This window comes from Myxine glutinosa, chromosome 1 (assembly GCF_964187855.1).
Source record: "Myxine glutinosa chromosome 1, kmMyxGlut1.1, whole genome shotgun sequence".
NCBI classification, from domain to species: Eukaryota; Metazoa; Chordata; class Myxini; order Myxiniformes; family Myxinidae; genus Myxine; species Myxine glutinosa.
In genome coordinates, this window is record NC_136261.1 from 365162171 (window position 1) to 365180777 (window position 18607).

At 52.2% G+C, this 18607-nt stretch overlaps 1 protein-coding gene across 3 annotated transcripts in view; it reads left to right on the forward strand.

Moving 5' to 3' along the window:
• Positions 1–18607, forward strand: part of LOC137418452 (uncharacterized) — a 63233-nt gene continuing 44626 nt past the window's right edge. The window contains exon 1 of one of the 3 annotated variants that reach the window (XM_078770068.1): positions 1–277. The gene's annotated coding sequence lies outside the window, so the exon portion shown is untranslated. The remainder of the gene's footprint in view (positions 278–18607) is intronic. The other 2 variants (XM_078770069.1, XM_078770070.1) reach the window with 2 other exon arrangements.

The window sequence follows — 18607 nt, forward strand, 5'->3', positions numbered from 1 at the left end:
GAGTCCACGTGCGCGATGGGCGCGGCCATCTTGGACACGTGACGTTGTCCCCGAACACCGATTCATTTCCTGGTTCCTCACCGCGCTCGTTGCTGGAGACGCTCGGCGGATTGAGCTTCACTCTCTCCACGGAGCAGCATTTACGCCACGACAGGTTACCGAAGGTCTAGCGGTGTTCTGCCTCTCCGGTCCCGACGTTCCACATTTCCGTGACAAAAGCAGACCAACCAACGCTCTCCTCTTCAGCAACCAGATCGCACCACCTCAGCTGTTCCAGGTACCTCTTGCTCCACATTCTGTTTCATTTTCATCGCCCGATGGATCCCGAGATTCTTCACTCGCACCCACCGCGATTCTACTGCAGAATCCTTATTGTTCCCCTCGGTGTGTTTTAATGTTGATATCCGGTACAATCCATAATCTGTACACTTCATGTTAATTATTTATCCTTCAAATAAGAACGAGTGCGATACAAAACCTTTGTGCAGCGCCATTGGATGAAGGCAGAAATCTATATCCAGAGTCGTGCTCGTTAATCTTCCATACAAGTTACTCGGTGATATGTTACGACGTCACAATGCATCACTTCAAGTACGGGATAACAGGTCCTGTGGTTATCCAGGTCTGCTCGGCAGGGTTGAGTACAACTTAAAATTTTCAACTTGTTCTGCGCATTCATCAAGGACTTATATTTATATAATTTAATAGCAAAGGTACCCGACGTTGCCGGGCAACGTCGGGTGCCTCATCCCAACCCCTCTCCTCCCTCCTCCTGCCGTACCCATCCCTCCTCCTGCCGTACCCCTTCCTTCTCATACCGTAACCCCTCCCTCCGCACCATCACCCCTTCTCCCCACCTCCCCCTCCCCACCACCTTCTCCTCCCCACCTCCTCCTCCCCACCTCCTTCTTCTCCCCACCTCCTTCTTCTCCCCACCTCCTTCTTCTCCCCACCTCCTTCTCCTCCCTCCTTCTACAGTACCCCTCCCTCCTTCTACAGTACCCCTCCCTCCTCCTACAGTACCCCTCCCTCCTCCTACAGTACCCCTCCCTCCTCCTACAGTACCCCTCCCTCCTCCGACCGTACTCCTCCCTCTCCTTACCGTACCCCCTCCCGCCGCACCATCACCCTTTCTCCTCCCTCCTCCTTCCCTTCCCTCCTCCCACTCCACCTCCTTCCGAACTCCCACTCCATCTCCCTCCGGACTCCCACACCTTCTCCTCCCTCCGGACTCCCACACCTTCCCCTCCTTTTGGATTCACATCCTCCTCCCTCTGGACTCCCACATCCTCCTCCCTCTGGACTCCCACACCCCTCCCTCTGGACTCCCACACCCCTCCCTCTGGACTCCCACACACCCTCCCTCTGGACTCCCACACCCCCTCCCCCTGGACTCGCATACCCCCTCCCTCTGGACTCTCACACCCCCTCCCTCTGGACTCTCACACCGCTTCCCTCTGGACTCTCACAACCCTTCCCTCTGGACTCTCACAACCCTTCCCTCTGGACTCTCACAACCCTTCCCTCTGTACTCCCACACCCCTTCCCTCTGGACTCTCACACCCCTTCCCTCTGGACTCCCACACCCCCTCCCTCTGGACTCCCACACCCCCTCCCTCTGGACTCCCAAACCCCCTCCCTCTGGACTCCCACACCCCTCCCTCTGGACTCCCACACCCTCTCCCTCTGGACTCCCACACCCCCTCCCTCTGGACTCCCACACCCGCTCCCTCTGGACTCTCACACCCCCTCCCTCTGGACTCTCACACCCCTTCCCTCTGGACTCCCACATGCCCTCCCCTGGACTCCCACACTCCTCCCTCTGGACTCACACACCCCTCCCTCTGGACTCACACACCCCTCCCTCGGACCCCTCCCCTGGACTCCCACACTCCTCCCTTGGACTCCCACACTCCTCCCTCTGGACTCCCACACTCCTCCCTCTGGACTCCCACACTCCTCCCTCTGGACTCCCACACTCCTCCCTCTGGACTCCCACACTCCTCCCTCTGGACTCCTACACTCCTCCCTCTGGACTCCCACACTCCTCCCTCTGGATTCCCACACTCCTCCCTCTGGACTCCCACACTCCTCTCTCTGGACTCCCACACTCCCTCCCTCTGGATTCCCACACCCCCTCCCTCTGGACTCCCACACATCCTCCCTCTGGACTCCCACACCCACTCCCTCTGGATTCCCACACACCCTCCCTCTGGACTCTCACACACACCCTCCCTCTGGACTCCCACACACCCTCCCTCTGGACTCCCACACCCCCTCCCTCTGGACTCCCACCCCCCCTCCCTCTGGACTCCCACCCCCCCTCCCTCTGGACTCCCACCCCCCTCCCTCTGGACTCCCACACCCCCTCCCTCTGGACTCCCACACCCTCTCCCTCTGGACTCCCACAACTCCTCCCTCTGGACTCCCACACCTCCTCCCCCTGGACTCCCACACCTCCTCCCTCTGGACTCCCACACCCCCTCCCTCTGGACTCCCTCACCCCCTCCCTCTGGACTCCCTCACCCCCTCCCTCTGGACTCCCTCACCCCCTCCCTCTGGACTCCCTCACCTCCTCCCTCTGGACTCCCACAACCCCTCCCCTGGATTCCCACACCCCTCCCCCTGGACTCCCACACCCACGTCCTCTGGACTCCCACATCCCCTCCCTTTGGACTCCCACACCCCCCCCCCCTTGGACTCCCACACCCCTCCCTTTGGACGCCCCCACCCCCTCCCTCTGGACTCCCACACCCCTCCCTCTGGACTCCCACACCCTCTCCCTCTGGACTCCCACACCCCCTCCCTCTGGACTCCCACACCCGCTCCCTCTGGACTCTCACACCCCCTCCCTCTGGACTCTCACACCCCTTCCCTCTGGACTCCCACACCCGCTCCCTCTGGACTCTCACACCCCCTCCCTCTGGACTCTCACACCCCTTCCCTCTGGACTCCCACATGCCCTCCCCTGGACTCCCACACTCCTCCCTCTGGACTCACACACCCCTCCCTCTGTACTCCCACACCCCTTCCCTCTGGACTCTCACACCCCTTCCCTCTGGACTCCCACACCCCCTCCCTCTGGACTCCCACACCCCCTCCCTCTGGACTCCCAAACCCCCTCCCTCTGGACTCCCACACCCCTCCCTCTGGACTCCCACACCCTCTCCCTCTGGACTCCCACACCCCCTCCCTCTGGACTCCCACACCCGCTCCCTCTGGACTCTCACACCCCCTCCCTCTGGACTCTCACACCCCTTCCCTCTGGACTCCCACATGCCCTCCCCTGGACTCCCACACTCCTCCCTCTGGACTCACACACCCCTCCCTCTGGACTCACACACCCCTCCCTCGGACCCCTCCCCTGGACTCCCACACTCCTCCCTTGGACTCCCACACTCCTCCCTCTGGACTCCCACACTCCTCCCTCTGGACTCCCACACTCCTCCCTCTGGACTCCCACACTCCTCCCTCTGGACTCCCACACTCCTCCCTCTGGACTCCCACACTCCTCCCTCTGGATTCCCACACTCCTCCCTCTGGACTCCCACACTCCTCTCTCTGGACTCCCACACTCCCTCCCTCTGGATTCCCACACCCCCTCCCTCTGGACTCCCACACATCCTCCCTCTGGACTCCCACACCCACTCCCTCTGGATTCCCACACACCCTCCCTCTGGACTCTCACACACACTCTCCCTCTGGACTCCCACACACCCTCCCTCTGGACTCCCACACCCCCTCCCTCTGGACTCCCACCCCCCCCTCCCTCTGGACTCCCACCCCCCCTCCCTCTGGACTCCCACCTCCCCTCCCTCTGGACTCCCACCCCCCCTCCCTCTGGACTCCCACACCCCCTCCCTCTGGACTCCCACACCCTCTCCCTCTGGACTCCCACAACTCCTCCCTCTGGACTCCCACACCTCCTCCCCCTGGACTCCCACACCTCCTCCCCCTGGACTCCCACACCTCCTCCCTCTGGACTCCCACACCCCCTCCCTCTGGACTCCCTCACCCCCTCCCTCTGGACTCCCTCACCCCCTCCCTCTGGACTCCCTCACCTCCTCCCTCTGGACACCCTCACCTCCTCCCTCTGGACTCCCACAACCCCTCCCCTGGATTCCCACACCCCTCCCCCTGGACTCCCACACCCACGTCCTCTGGACTCCCACATCCCCTCCCTTTGGACTCCCACACCCCCCCCTTGGACTCCCACACCCCTCCCTTTGGACGCCCCCACCCCCTCCCTCTGGACTCCCACACCCCTCCCCTGGACTCCCACACCCCTCCCCTGGACTCCCACACCCCTCCCCTGGACTCCCACACCCCTCCCCTGGACTCCCACAACCCCTCCCCTGGACTCCCACAACCCCTCCCCTGGACTCCCACAACCCCTCCCCTGGACTCCCACAACCCCTCCCTCTGGACTCCCACACTCCTCCCTCTGGACTCCCACACCCCCGCCCTCTGGACTCCCACACTCCTCCCTCTGGACTCCCACACTCCTCCCTCTGGACTCTCACACCCCTTCCCTCTGGACTCCCACACTCCTCCCTCTGGACTCTCACACCCCTTCCCTCTGGACTCCCACACTCCTCCCTCTGCACTCCCACACTCCTCCCTCTACACTCCCACACTCCTCCCTCTGGACTCCCACACTCCTCCCTCTGGACTCCCACACTCCTCCCTCTGGACTCCCACACTCCTCCCTCTGGACTCCCACACTCCTCCCTCTGGACTCCCACACTCCTCCCTCTGGATTCCCACACTCCTCCCTCTGGACTCGCACACCCCCTCCCTCTGGATTCCCACACCCCCTCCCTCTGGATTCCCACACCCCCTCCCTCTGGATTCCCACACCCCCTCCCTCTGGATTCCCACACCCCCTCCCTCTGGATTCCCACACCCCCTCCCTCTGGATTCCCACACCCCCTCCCTCTGGACTCCCACACCCCTCCCTCTGGACTCCCACACCTCCCCTCCCTCTGCACTCCCATCCCATCCTTCCCCTCCCTCATCCCACCGTTTCCGCTGCTTCGTCTCACCTTTCCCCCTCCCTTCATGCTTCCACCCCTTCCCCTCCCTCCTCCCACTTCACCCTTCTCCATGCTGACTCCCTCCCTACCCGTCCCGTGCCCCTCCCCTCCCCTCCCACCCTACCCCACCTCATCCTACCCCACCTCATCCTTCCCATCCCTCCTCCAACCTCCTCCTTGTCAATGACTGTGAATAAAGCGTTTTTATCCATGTTTTGGAAAATAACTGATTAAAATAAAACCCGCTTTTGATTCCGACCAACCTGCATTTCGTTGTTGCCACGTGTTGTGTCGAAATCTGCCCCACGAGGGACGAATTCATCGATATGGCCGAAACATGGTATAGATGTTTATCCTCGTCACCATCTATAATATATATAAAACACTGTGTGTGTGTGTGTGTGTGTGTGTGTGTGTGTGTGTGTGTGTGTGTGTGTGTGTGTGTGTGTGTGTGTGTGTGTGTGTGTGTGTGTGTGTGTGTGTGTGTGTGTGTGTGTGTGTGTGTTGTTACCGATAGACTCCTAAACGGAGAGGCTTACGTGCTTGATATTTGACATAGACATGGCCATTGAGCGTGGGACGAACATGGCCGAACTCAAAATATTTGACGATCCATATTTTTTATTCATATTTACCTCAGCGCATTTCAGCGCACGGAATCAGAGCAGGTGGGCGCTGATTCGCTCAGAGCGATCACGTGATGACGCTATGAACGATATGACGCTATGAACGCTATGACGCTATGAAAAAAAAAATCGCTATGACGCTATGAACGATATGACGCTATGACCGCTATGACGCTATGAAAAAAAAAAATCGCTATGACGCTATGAAAAAATTAATCGCTATGAAACGCTATGAACGATATGACGCTATGACCGCTATGACGCTATGAAAAAAAAAATCTCTATGACGCTATGAAAAAAAAAATCGCTATGACGCTATGAACGATATGACGCTATGAACGCTATGACGCTATGAAAAAAAAAATCACTATGACGCTATGAAACGCTATGACGCTATGAAAAAAAAAATCGCTCGCTTTGCCAAGGGGCTCGCTCCCCCCCCCCCCCCCCTCCCCGTACCCCACCCCCCCCCCCCCCCGCCCGGCAATGCCGGGTACTTCTGCTAGTCTTACTATAATTCACCAAATGTCCGTCTGTCTGTTCAGAGGTACCGTAAAAACTGCTGAACCGATCGCAAATATATTTTGGGTGGGTATTCCTGGAACCCCTGGGAGTAAAATAGGCTATTTCGTTTTCCCAATTTCAGCTTTGGCCTCTAGCATTCTCAGGTTTGGACTCCCACATAACATTCGCATTCGCATAACGTTCATTGTGACGATGTTCTCATTGTGACGATGTTGTGACGATGTATGTGTTCACGGTAGTGTTTGACGTGACGGTGTGAACGTAATTTCGTTATGTTTTTCGTTTCGTAATCCTTTAATGAACGTTTAATGTTTAATGAATGTTTAATGAACGTTTAATGCCCTTCGATGTCCGGGGCCGCACGCGCGCTACCCTGGACGGGCCAGCATGTACCTTGCCCTTTCGTGTACCTTGCCCTTTCGTGTACCTTGCCCTTTATATGAATTGTTTAAAATAAAAAAGCCTTCAACGCCACCAAAAGGAGATTTTCTTTCAATTTTTTTTAATTTTAAGATTTCAATTATTAATCACAAGTATCGAATGTCCCAGTAGAGTGACACCCTATGGGCCTATCCTCCAGAGATGAGAATTAAGATGACAGTGAAGAATGCAGGATGACAGCCTTACTAAAATGAATACACTTAGTTATAAGAATCACTACTTTATTAAAATTCTCAGATTTCACTCCACACTTCGACACTTATTTAGTCAATGGGATCTGATCCTCAAATCTGAAGCCAGATTTTGATTATATACTTTAATTAGTCTGTGAGAGGTCATCGTGGCTCCAAGGCAAGCCATTTTTGAGCAGGCCGAACAAAATGGCAGTTCAACCCAGTGAAATGACAGACTGCTGACGAAGATGGCATGCCGTCATTTTGGTAAGGCTTATTTTGTTTTTTGTTTTTTTGTGACGAGCATCCCCTAAATTATCTTCAAAAGGAGTGTTTAAATTTACCCAAACACCCAGTAGTACATGGGCTTATGTTGGGAAACCAAAGTTTGTGGACCGTTTTGCTAGATTCTTGGCAACTAGGCTTAAATCACTCTAAATAGCATATAAAATAAAAAAATTGCTGTTGCCAAATTTTCACGACATCTTCATGGCGGCCATCTTGGATTTCAAGATGGCCACCATTTCGGACCTATTTTGCCTTATATCTCACTTATTAATCAAGGTATCAGCACAAGAATAGTGTCCTTACCCACATTTTCGGGGTCAAGGAAGACAATGGTGATAATCAAATTTCACCTGGATGGCCAACATCTTTATAATTTCAAGATGGCCGCCATTTTTAATCAAAGTATGAGCAAACATAGCCTAGTGTCTTAGTCTGAGACAATTGATGAAGACTAGTTGTGGTGGCTAGCAACCATCATAGACTTAAGCCTTTTCTGAAACAATGCTACAGTTTGTTAATCAGTTTGTTTCATCAAACAACTCCTATCAAAAATCCAAACGACGGGCTCTCTACTGATCAAACACAATGTCATTCCCAATAGGCTGGGCATCAGTGTTGCAGCATTTCTCCAAATCAGCATCACAGTTACACAATTCGGTACAGACTACATTCCTAGCTTTGCATGAACACCTGCGTGAACACAATTTGCTAGGACTCTTTGCAGCTCGTCCACAGCCACAGCGAACAAGTTGGAGAATTGAGGCTGGAGCAATTGCAACCTGCGTCAGGACTGGTCTCAATTCGCCTCCAACAGTTTCCCATCCCAAGGTGTTTGGGTCGATCACAGTTGGATTTAGAGTTAGATCTTGTGCCCACGTGTGTGCTTGCAAATGAGCATGCTGGACATGCTCTTTCCAGGCACCAGCAGTTGGTGTTAGTTTCTCGACTCCCTGATCAGCCTTCAGCTGGCGGAATAGGTGCCATCGTAGTTCAGCAGCACTTCTTATTGTGACACCTTTCGGACAGAAGAGGCGACAGAAATACTCTTCACATCCTTCTAGGACAGCATCAGATGGTTTATCACCCTCTCCAAGCTGAGCAATTGCTTACACTACTGTTTGACTACTTTCAGTGAATGCCTTGAAGCAAGTTGTTTTACTCTTGCCCTGAATGTGGCCAGTGGTGTCACAGCTGGTGAGAGCATGCCAATTAACAAGTGCTTTTGCCCTCTGAGCACCAAGCTGTTCATAGATTGGCCTTAGTAAGATTTTCCGACGGTTTTTTCCAGTGCCCATGATAACTGCAGCATCACTTCCTAGGTCATCACTTCGACGTAGAGCAAGTAACAACACATCTGTGTCTGGGGAATAGATACTCACAATGAAACCTGTTTTCACAAGTTGCACTGCATGCAAAATCATGAGTGTGTCAGCTTCCTCCTGGCTACTGACCTCTTTAGCAATTTCACATTCAAAATTGCTCTGGACACTTCTCCTTGTCACCGTTACAATCTGCATGGAGGATCTACTGTTGATCAATCTATTTGCCAGGAAGAGTGTCAGTGAATCCTTTGTGACATTACTAGCAAGGAATGACTTGGTGTCCTTGATTTTGGTTTGCTCATCAACAATATAGTTTTTCACTGCCTTGGTCTTGCCTCTACGACGTTCCCTTGTTCCTTCCTTCAATGATGCATCAAATGTGTAATTGTCAAACACAACCCGAAGCTGCTCATAAGCACGTCCTCTGCATTCGGCTAGCTGTACATACTGTTACGCAACCGTGATTAACACCACAGTTACGGATGGCCGATTTGCGAGACTTTAACTCCCGAGGCGAAAACTCAATGGCGGATTCAAACTCAACACAAACGCGCGGAATGGCGGGACACAGCGAAGGCTCCGCAACCTTATCTATTAAAATGAAACACCCAGGAAAACTGCGTTCAGATATATACAGAAAATAATACAAGGATTTATTAATGAAAAGTAAAGACAGTGAAAAAGCCCGCGCCGGTAGTACTAATAACTCTAATAAGCCTAAATTGGGATCCCACACACAACAGATACCAAACACGATACGAGGGAGATTAATACGAAAATAACACGTCTCGTCATGTAAAGTGTAAACGCGGAGATCGGGCTTATCTGGCTCCTTTCGTCTTCAGTGTAACACGGCCCCGCGCCTCCAAGCGCCACCAGGCCTCGTCGGTTCAACGGCACACCCACACCACGAGCTCCCTTGCTCCAAAGGTCCAACGCAGGGCTGCACAGAGCAGACGAACTCCACTTGACCAGGGACAGGAAGGACTCCTTTTAACTCCACTCGACTCGACTCTCTGCGGGAGTGCTGGCAGCCAAGTGCCAACTATTCAGTGCCTTGTTCAGTGCCAACTGTTCAACGAACTGCCCGAACTCCGTGTGCTGCCGTGTGTTCGGTGTCCTCGGTGTGCTCGGTGTGCCAACTGCCGACTGCCTCAACTCCCCACCAACTGCCGACTTGATCGCTCATCGACGTGTGTGTCCTTGTGTGTCCTGAAATGGCGTCCGACCGTCGCATATATTGGTGGCCGATGACGTCACATTGGCGCACTCCTCAGCCAATCACAGCCTCCCAACTCGCCGGCTCGCCCCGGCCACGCCCTCTGCGGCATGCTCCACTCTCGCTCACCGACCCCCGCGGTCCCTGTGCTACAACACGTGTCAGGCGAGGTTTGTAGGCCTTGGAGGTGTAAACGGTGGCGGTGTATTGTGGCGGTGTTTTTGGCCTGGTTTCCTGTCCATTTATTACGAAGTCAATGTCAGGGAAAGGGAATTATTTAATGTTGCGCTAAGGACCTAACTAAGGTTTATGTGGTTTGCAGTGCCATAATGGACAAAGGTTTGACTACCAGGTGAGACTCACAGGGGCGTTACCTTTAATCCCTCACTATTTAACACTCGGACCTCCAGGTAGATCCACAATCATACATCTTACCCCGACAAACGCCTAAACATCAATAACTTATTACATGTAGAGTCCCTGTCACGACAGCCGAATACCTACCTATTCAGATCTACCTAGCTCTAGATGTTACTCTACTAAATTCATAACACAGCCCCCCCCCCCTGGAACCGTAGCTCCTGCAAGGTTCACCGCAGGCGCTACCATTCCAGCCTTAACACTTACTGTCACACACTTAATTAACCTATGAATTAAATCAGGAAGGGCTGTGGGAAGTGAGTCGGACTACCTACCTACACTTCCTTAACATGCTGAACCCCTTAACCATCATGCAAGTATGTACATTTTCTTCGTTGTTCCTGTGGAGGGAGGAAACAACCAACACACAACACTAACTTAACCACAAAACTTAACCATCTTTCCAAACTCAAAACTCTAACCTTTGTACATACCCCGGTCTACAGACCGCGTCCCCCGGTGGATGCCACAAGACACAACCTTACCTGCGGGGCCATCCCCAATGCATCCCCCTAAATTTCCACGGGCCCTGTCCAGATGTTACAGGTGAGTGACACGGCTCGGTGGATTTCGCCCACATTCATGCTACACAGACCCCTTAACCACTCATTCTCATTCCATAGGTCATCAAGGCATTTCAAAAATCAATAAGGTTCTTCTCAATACATCCCCTGCAGGACCATGGCCTTGATGTCATTCACGTGTGTGTGCATTCCTCAACTAGGCAGCGGGGAGGTACCGCACAAAACGATGGTGGGGGCGCATCAGGCTGTGGTGCCCGCAGTCCCAAAAACAAGTCAACCGACTTACAAGTTCATTGCCCCCCCCCCACCCCTTTACCTCTTGGCCCCGTGACAGCCCAACAGCCCCTTTCTGCCGTTACCTCGCCGGTGAGGGTCTCCACACACACCAGGCTCCTTTGCCTCCTGCTTTTGCGCAGCAACACGGGTCACCGGGGGACTTCCTCACCCCGCGGCGCCCAACCAGACCCTCCACCGACGAGCTCCAATTTCCAGTTACCACCGGCTGCCAGGGGTAATTGCCGCAGAGGGGGGCCCGCAGGCATCGCTCCTCAGAGCTTGCTCTGTACCTGCGGACACACACACCTTCCCCACCCACAAGACCCCAAAACACACTTCCTCCCCCGCTGCCATTCAATTCTCCACACAACTCAGCACAATCCAGTACAATTCTTGGTGTAAAAGGTGTTACAAGGCTTGCCATGGCCTGCCACATGTGAAATCCCCCCAGTTCACATTTAAACCATCACATCTTCCCAAAAGCACATTTCCAAAAGCACAAGTATCGCCCCTCATTATCTCCAATAATCATCACTCACTCTCCAGGTTCCACTCTCACGACCACATCAAAACACCTAACCACAATACAAAAACATACGCCACCCACAAGACACTGTGGCTCCCATTCCATCCCCTCACCGGCCATGTCATCACTCTCACCCGCCTCCCAACTCCAATTTACATGTCCCCAATTTCCAAAGCAAGTCCTGAAGCCTGGGACAGTACTCCTCAAAACACTCACCTCATGTGCAGGTAGTTGCAGGTTGGTCGGGTCCAAGAGCGTCATCCACCCTTCACAATCCCAAAATTTCACATTGGGCCTACCAAATACTTCCAAATTTCTCTTTTGTCCCCACTACACTGGCAGGTATGTGGATCCGCATCCAACGGTGATCATCGCTACACAACTACCTACAGCCACGTCAGCTCTGCACCTCTACCGTGCAAGGGTCACCGGGACAAGGTGAGCAGTCAAAACGCCAACATGGCCCATGAGTGTCCATAAGGGTGCGACCCACCATCCATCCTTCGGCCCCCCTGCGAGGAACACAGCTGCAGCAGCCCCAGCTGGCCAATGTGGTGAGCACTGGCTGCCACAACACACACTACCGCACACACAACCTCGGCCCTGGGGGGCACGGTCGCAGTGCGTGGCATCCCTACAGCCACGTCCCCTGCACCTCCCCATCATCCCCCAGTCCGACTACAGAACTGCAGCCCCCCAGTGCTCACCCACACTTGACCACACCAAGGTCCAGTCAACAGCCATGCTCCACCAGGAGACTCACCCAGAAGACATGGTCCACACACCTCGGACATGCACAGCACCACGTTGACCCTCAGGCTACACAACTGCATCCCCAGGATCCCGCGTCCCAAATATCAGCACAGTTGCCCCCGCAACCAGTTGAAAGCTGTGTCTTACTACCCTATTAATTTCATCACAGCCTCCAACACTTTGGTCTACACACCTGGATCAATAATGGCGTCACTGTACAGTGTCCACCATGGCATTTCAAAATCCACCCTTAAATTTCCATCTAACCCACAGATTACCCATGCCAACCATTTGTCACATTTTACTAACCTCACCAAAGAAAGATGCTTTGCCATACACATGCCAGCCGAGCATGGCCCATATGCTCGGCTCGTTCTAGTTTCCTGCACACTCTATTGCTATTGGCCCAGGCCGAGGTGGTGGTCCTCTGTCTGGCGCCTGTGGACCTACTGGGGGCCCCCTCCTTTCTGGACTGCGAAGCCTCTCAGGAGGTGGGGGCCCATATGGTTGCCGACAATTCCTCTGACTGTGCCCTCTTCTCCCACATCTAAAACAAGTCCCCAAGAACGGACCCCTCTGGTAGCCAGGCGGAGCCCCCCTTTCTCCCGGCCCAGCCCGATAAAAATCAGGCCGTCCCGATGGCCAACCTGGACCACCCTGTCGTGACTCGCTCCCTGCAAATTGTCCCCCCATCAAATTTGTCAGCTGGCGGCTGATTCCCCTTAACATTCGCCCGATGTCATCCTCTGGCTTTTCCTGATCCCGCACCTCGGCCTGCCGTACCGTCACAGGTGGCCTCTCCGATGCGCGGTTCGACCTTCTCAAAAAGGTCAGTCTCGCCGCGCATTCCGCTGCCCGGTGCACCGTGGGTGGGTCCTGTAACTCCACCAACGTCCGGACCTCAGGATCAGGGAGAGCCGCCATAAATTTTTCTATCGCCAGCTTGTCCCACGCCTGTGCTGGTAGGTCCCTGTATGCTATCCTCACAGATTGGTATATATCCTGGGCCAGCTCCTGCAACGTCTCATTAGGCTTTTGCCTGCGATGCAGCAGCTGTGCCCTGACCAGGTCGCACCTTGCGCCTGTCCCGTACCTGTTATTCAAGGCCTCACAAATGGCCTTGCTGGTCAATATTCCCTCTGGGACTACGTTTAACACGTCGGCGGCTGACCCCCGCAGTGTCGCCACCAGATTCCCCATGCGCTCCCGCTCTCCCCAACCATTGAGCTGAGACACGCACTCAAATTGTGTCAGGAAAGCCTCGAGGCTCCCTGATCCGTCAAAATGTACGAGGGGGATTGTTTTTCCAGAGACTCTATTCCCCGATTCCTCTCTGTCCAAATCCAGTCCGGGGCCGAAACACCCCCCCAACTGGGTATTCCGTTTCGGAGCCTCTGGTGTCCAAATGTGGCTCGTGGTGAGGGTCTCCTGGGTCACCTTAATCTGGTCCTGAAGATGTTTAACCGACTTACTCACCTCTTCCTTCAGGCTCTCTTGAACCCGACCAACCTCCTTCTTGATGGTATTGTCCCAGATCTCCAGTCGCTCCTGCATAAAATCACTCACCCTTTCATTATCCATTAGTGGCCCCCACAGGCCTTTCTCAATTAACCCTTGCTCCTGCTCTTTTATGCGGGTTTCCAACCCCCTCACCTCCTCGGCCAATTTGCCCCCCTGTCGGTTGAGCAGTCCCCATTCCTCACTCTGCTGTAGCATTCTGGCATCCACCCGGCCCCGATAGCCTTCCAGGTCCCCATTTGCTTTATCAATTCGAGCATTTGTGGCACCAATCTGACCCTCCAACTTTTCCCCCATTTGGACAGCCTGCGTCACGCCCTCCTCTATTTTTGACATTAATTCTTCCCGTTTCAATTCAATTTCCACCCCTATGGCTTTTTCCATCTCCCCCATTTGAGTTTCTACTTTACCCTCAAATTTCCCCAGTCTGTCCGTAATTTGGTTTTGCACTCTCCCTTCTATGCCATCAATTCGTTCCCCCAGCTGCTGTGCCATTTCCCCAATTTTTCCTTCCAATTGTTCATTCCTTTCCTTTATTTCATTCCCTTGTTCATTCATTTGTTCATTCATCACCTCCATTTTTCCCTCCAATCCATCGATTTTGCTGTCCATCCCTTCGATTTGTTCTTTCAATCCCTCCTTTAATCCTTCAATTTTATCACTCTGGGCATTCAGTTCCCCTTTTAACCCATCAATTTTATTTCCCATTCCTTCAATGTGTCCCTCCAATCGATCACTCATTCCCTTCATTCCTTCCCTCCATTCCTTCCCCTGTGACTTCATTTGTTCATTCAATTCCCGACTGGCTCGCTCACTCTGTGCGTTCATGTCTCCCCGAATTTCTGCAAGGTTTCGCTCACCCTCGGCCCTCTGAGCATTTATTAAATTTACTATGGTGTGGAGATCTATCGGGGCCGTCCCACTTGTTCCCGACTCCCCGGTAGGGGAGGGGCATAAGTTGGTGCTCGGGACGAGGGAGGTTCCAAGGCTCACCTCTGCATCAAATTCCCCTATTTCCGGCTCACTCCCAACGCTGACGGAGGCCTCGCTGCGTACTTCCATCTCATCAATTTCCGACATCCGCTTTCCGGAAGATTGTTTCCCGCGCGCGTATTTATTTTAATAATTCCTGAAACAATTTAAATTTGACGAAGACGCGATATCGCGCTCCGTTTGCCCGATTGATTATTAAATTTCTCCGCCTCGACTATAAAAATTTTGCGTTCGAACGTCGGGCGCAATGTACGCCCGACCGTGTCGATGTCTCCCCGCGGACAAAAAAATTTGTCCGACCGTGTCGATGTCTCGCCGCGGACAAAAAAAATTGTCCGACGGGTTCAAATCCTACACTCCTGACACCACTTGTTACGCAACCGTGATTAACACCACAGTTACGGATGGCCGATTTGCGAGACTTTAACTCCCGAGGCGAAAACTCAATGGCGGATTCAAACTCAACACAAACGCGCGGAATGGCGGGACACAGCGAAGGCTCCGCAACCTTATCTATTAAAATGAAACACCCAGGAAAACTGCGTTCAGATATATACAGAAAATAATACAAGGATTTATTAATGAAAAGTAAAGACAGTGAAAAAGCCCGCGCCGGTAGTACTAATAACTCTAATAAGCCTAAATTGGGATCCCACACACAACAGATACCAAACACGATACGAGGGAGATTAATACGAAAATAGCACGTCTCGTCATGTAAAGTGTAAACGCGGAGATCGGGCTTATCTGGCTCCTTTCGTCTTCAGTGTAACACGGCCCCGCGCCTCCAAGCGCCACCAGGCCTCGTCGGTTCAACGGCACACCCACACCACGAGCTCCCTTGCTCCAAAGGTCCAACGCAGGGCTGCACAGAGCAGACGAACTCCACTTGACCAGGGACAGGAAGGACTCCTTTTAACTCCACTCGACTCGACTCTCTGCGGGAGTGCTGGCAGCCAAGTGCCAACTGTTCAGTGCCTTGTTCAGTGCCAACTGTTCAACGAACTGCCCGAACTCCGTGTGCTGCCGTGTGTTCGGTGTCCTCGGTGTGCTCGGTGTGCCAACTGCCGACTGCCTCAACTCCCCACCAACTGCCGACTTGATCGCTCATCGACGTGTGTGTCCGTGTGTGTCCTGAAAATTGAAATGGCGTCCGACCGTCGCATATATTGGTGGCCGATGACGTCACATTGGCGCACTCCTCAGCCAATCACAGCCTCCCAACTCGCCGGCTCGCCCCGGCCACGCCCTCTGCGGCATGCTCCACTCTCGCTCACCGACCCCCGCGGTCCCTGTGCTACAACACGTGTCAGGCGAGGTTTGTAGGCCTTGGAGGTGTAAACGGTGGCGGTGTATTGTGGCGGTGTTTTTGGCCTGGTTTCCTGTCCATTTATTACGAAGTCAATGTCAGGGAAAGGGAATTATTTAATGTTGCGCTAAGGACCTAACTAAGGTTTATGTGGTTTGCAGTGCCATAATGGACAAAGGTTTGACTACCAGGTGAGACTCACAGGGGCGTTACCTTTAATCCCTCACTATTTAACACTCGGACCTCCAGGTAGATCCACAATCATACATCTTACCCCGACAAACGCCTAAACATCAATAACTTATTACATGTAGAGTCCCTGTCACGACAGCCGAAAACCTACCTATTCAGATCTACCTAGCTCTAGATGTTACTCTACTAAATTCATAACAATACGCTGTGCCTAGCTCCTTGCAGTTCTGAAATTTCTTGACACTCATTAATTCTTGCAATAGCGCCATTCCATCAACAATTAAGCATGTCCTGGGTCTTTCTTGCACATTCTCAGGGTGTTCTGCAAGTTCTTCAGCATGGTCACTTGAGTTTCTGTACACCAAATGTCAAAATCCGTTCCTGGATGGCTCCTGCAATGGCATTGCACACCTTTGACACTCGATCATATGAAATGCCAACTGCACATTTGTGCAACAATGTTACAGCTTTCTGACTCCGAAAGTTATGGTACATATAGAGCGACATTCCAATAGCATATGGACTGTCATTCATTTGCCAAAATGACGACTCTGGCGTTTTTGGCACGAGTGAAACCTGTCGAGGTGACTTGCATTCTCGAACCACAGTCTGCGATATTATCATGCATGTTTTCCGTAGTTCATCGGCTCGTGATGCAGTTGTAGCAGCTTGTGCTCCCTGAATTATCCATCGGATGAGAGTGAACAACTCACATGGAATATCCGAATCATTGTAGTTCAGTAAAGATCCCTGAAATGTCCATGCCTTTTCAACATCTCTAGAGTGAAGAATGGATTGTCGTACACACTTTGCACATTTGAATATCTGCAACATGTCTTCTTTGATATTTTTCTCCTTTATTGCAGCATCTATTGCTGTCCTTCTTGCCTTTTTGCCATGAATGACAGAAGGTTTTTGGCCTTGACCATCGGTAATATCACAACAAATGTTCTCACGGATCTTCTGTAACAGCCTGCCCCTGGTGATGCTGTGATTCTGAATACCATAGTCCCGCATCATGTTACTGTAGACCTCATCAGCCTCAGGTGTTGAGACAAACTGTCCATCATCGATGCAATCCTGTAATTCAGCGAAGAACTCAATTTCAGCTGATACAAATCTCTCTCTCTGTCCTAAGTCCCCATCACCACTTTGGTCACCTGCACAATTTTTGCGCTGTGGCATTTGCACGTAGCGACTCCAGTTGGAGGTCAAACAGCTCTTATGGTAGGTTATGTCCCTTGCAAGAAAATCTCCCTCAACGAGAAAGTCCGCAAGGTTGAGTTTCCAGACACTGTTGTCACTGTTTTCCACAATCTGTTTAACTGACCTACCAATATCTTTGCTTCTACACTCACAGCGTATCTCTTCTGTCCCGGTCTTTTTGTCCTGTTTCACAGTCTGACAGAAAAAGCACATATTCCGGCAGAATGATGGTACTGTCGACCGTGTCTGCCTTTCTGCTGGTGCTGAACAGGAGGCTTCCTCTGGAATAGGAGTTGTTGATTGTCTTCCTCGTTTCTTACCTCCGGTCAGAACACGAGTGTCCATTTGACTTGTGGCTTGTTCATATCGTCCTTTATCACGTTCAATATGCTGTATATGTGTCAGCATACCGTAACAGCTCCGATGCCATAATGCTTTTCTTGACATCAGATCACCAGCGGATAAGCCTTGCAGTCTTTGATTTATGGCCACATATGTCGGATTCCTGTATGTATCTCGTTTGGTGAGATTTCGCAAAAATGTCTCATATGTATCTGCCTGTGGTGTGCTTAAAGGCTCAAGCACTTTCCTTTTTATGTATTTCTTCCCTTGGCATAGCAAACAAAGACTGAAGTCAATGGGCTTCTTTTTAGCAGCAGGTTCCTCTGGCGTGGTCATGATGCCGGCAGTCGTTCTTCCTCCACAGTTATCCAAGAATGCAACTTCTCAAGGTCGTCTGCTGCACATCTGAAAAGAATAAAGATTGTTAAAAAGTCATCCAACACGGTTTCAGGAATAATATTTGACTAAAACTAGATGTACGGTAGCTTGATTCTTTAGATAAAATTTGGGTGTGGATTTGGCAGAAGAACTCCCCTGTCCCCCCACCTCCTATCCACCCCTTCCCAATCCAATCCTAACCATTATCTAAAAATGTAAGTACCTGTGAGTAAAAGTAAATAGATTCAATACCAGGACATTTATATTTAAACCTGATATACATGAAAACCTTTTAAAGTATGGCTTTGACCTGGAGTTTGGGCAAAACTAGATTAAAAAATGGTGGCCATCTTGAAATTATAAAGATGTTGGCCATCCAGCTGAAATTTGATTATTACCATTGTCTTCCTTGACCCCGAAAATGTGGGTAAGGACACTATTCTTGTGCTGATACCTTGATTAATAAGTGAGATATAAGGCAAAATAGGTCCGAAATGGTGGCCATCTTGAAATCCAAGATGGCCGCCATGAAGATGTCGT